Source organism: Lates calcarifer, linkage group LG13, assembly GCF_001640805.2.
Source record: "Lates calcarifer isolate ASB-BC8 linkage group LG13, TLL_Latcal_v3, whole genome shotgun sequence".
Taxonomy (NCBI): Eukaryota; Metazoa; Chordata; class Actinopteri; family Centropomidae; genus Lates; species Lates calcarifer.
Window position 1 is genome coordinate 21,157,924 of NC_066845.1, and position 2,186 is coordinate 21,160,109.

Genomic DNA, 2,186 nt, shown 5'->3' on the forward strand with positions numbered 1-2,186 from the left:
CTTGTGTGTCAGTAACTGCATCTTACTGTTGTAGAAGAGAGAATTTTAGTCACTCTTTTCCACTCTTTTCTGTTAATAAATAACAAGAAACATCAATTCTAGAAAACATGTTTTGGTACTTTGCTGTGGTACAGTAGCCTCATAGGACATATTGTACTTAACCATTATCACATCAGCCTTTGCCCTACTGATCCAATTCAGTAGATGAAGACATGACAAAAGATAAAGTGGCCAATCACAAGATAGCATGGTAGGCAAAACTGTGGGCCACTGTTGCCACTTTTTATATTATATAAAAGTAATACATACCGTACTCAATTATCAAGCATAATATGACACGTCAAGACGATATTTTATTGTATTTAAGAGGATCTTTGTGTTTGGTGAGAGAAGAGACATGAAGATTCAGTAGCCAAGCTAACCTGTTGTTTGGGGTGTGTCTGTTTTTCTGATTCAGTTATTGAGGAAATGTAAAAAATATTATATCTATTATAGAAGGAGTAAAAGCTTAGTGCACCAAACTAGACAGCAACCTGCTAAGAGTATAAGCAGGACTCCTCAGTGTCAGAGTGGAAGGCTCATTGGAAACAACAAATTAAGAAAACAAAGCAATAAAAACTTGAAAGACCACAGCCAAAAGCATTAATTATTAATATGACGAGATCATGGTGGTCTCCCAGGTGGTTCTTTGAAATGAAAACATACTCTGGAGGTTCACTCAATATATTCCTCTGGCCAGCATCTAGGAGCTGCATCCATCTTGCAGGTTGACAAAAGCTCACAAGCTCACCTTTCATCACCTCAGGATAGAACTGGGTTTAATGGGAAACAAAGTCTCTACTTGAAAGGATATAGCATTCCATAAATCTGGAAGAATCACATGTAGCCTGGAGAGATAGTCTTAAAGGAAGGCCTGCTGTAATACCAGAGCTGGCTATTATTCATCATTAATAGAGGGAACCAAAAACAGCCTCAGGTTTCTTAGAGTTATAGCTCTGTTGATCCATATATTCCTCTACCTCTCAGTAATAATGACTTCTTGAGCTTCTATGAAATTCTATCACAGATAAAATTCACCACCTCCTGCCCTTAACAAGCACCAATTAATCTTCAAACACAGGATCCTCAAAAACAACTGCAAAACCTGACAAATGTTAAGAACTGTATTTCTCCCATTGACCTGTCAGTCTGTCTGTTAGGCCCTATCCCAACTAGGCTGTGTAAGGATGTTTGCAGTTTGCATTTCTTCACTAGATATGATCAGTCTGTGCCACAGTCCTTTAAAGTAGCTGATGTAAACCCCAAATTATAAGGCCTATTCTTGATGCGGGCGGTTTAGCCAACTATATATCTAACCTTCTCTCTAAGATACAGAACAATAGTTTATTTTAGAATTTAGGATTATGATTCAGAATGCATCATGGCACAGACAGCACTGATGAAAGTTACAAATTATATTCTAATTGCATCAGACAAAAAGACTTGTCTCTGTATTTATCTTGTTTGATCTTAGTGCTACATTTGATACTATTGATCATCACATTTTATTACAGAGACTGTAGCATTAAAGTGTCATTAAAGGATTGCACAAAGTTGGTTTAAGTTCTTTTTATCAGATCAACTTCAGTTTGTACAAATTAACAATGAGTCCTCCATGTCCTTTAGGCAATGTTATTGGGAAACTCTCCCTAAACTTAAACTTGTTATGCAGATGATACTCAACTAAATTTATCAATGAAGCCAGATGAGACAGCAAAACTTCAGGCATGCCTTAAGGACATTAAGACCTTGATAACCTGAATTTTTTTGTTATTAATCTCAGACGAAACTGAAGACATTATCTATAGTTACTCTAGATGGCATTGCCCTGACCTCCAGCGCCACTGTAAGAAATCAAGAGTTACCACTCAAACTTCAAGGAATGCCTTTTCCAGGCTGCATAATATTGCAAAAATCAGGCACATCCTATCTCAAAAAGATGAGACAGGAAGAAAAACTAGTCCATGTTAGCTGCAAGGTGCTGCTCATCCTACTGAAGTACAGCCCATGTGAAGGAATGTGCAGCTAGGGAAGCATTACATAAATCAACTGTGAAATTTGACAAATCATTTACAAATCCTTGTACAAATCAGTTATTAAATTTCAGAATACTAACATGGAATCATACCTGTGAGTAACACATCTCA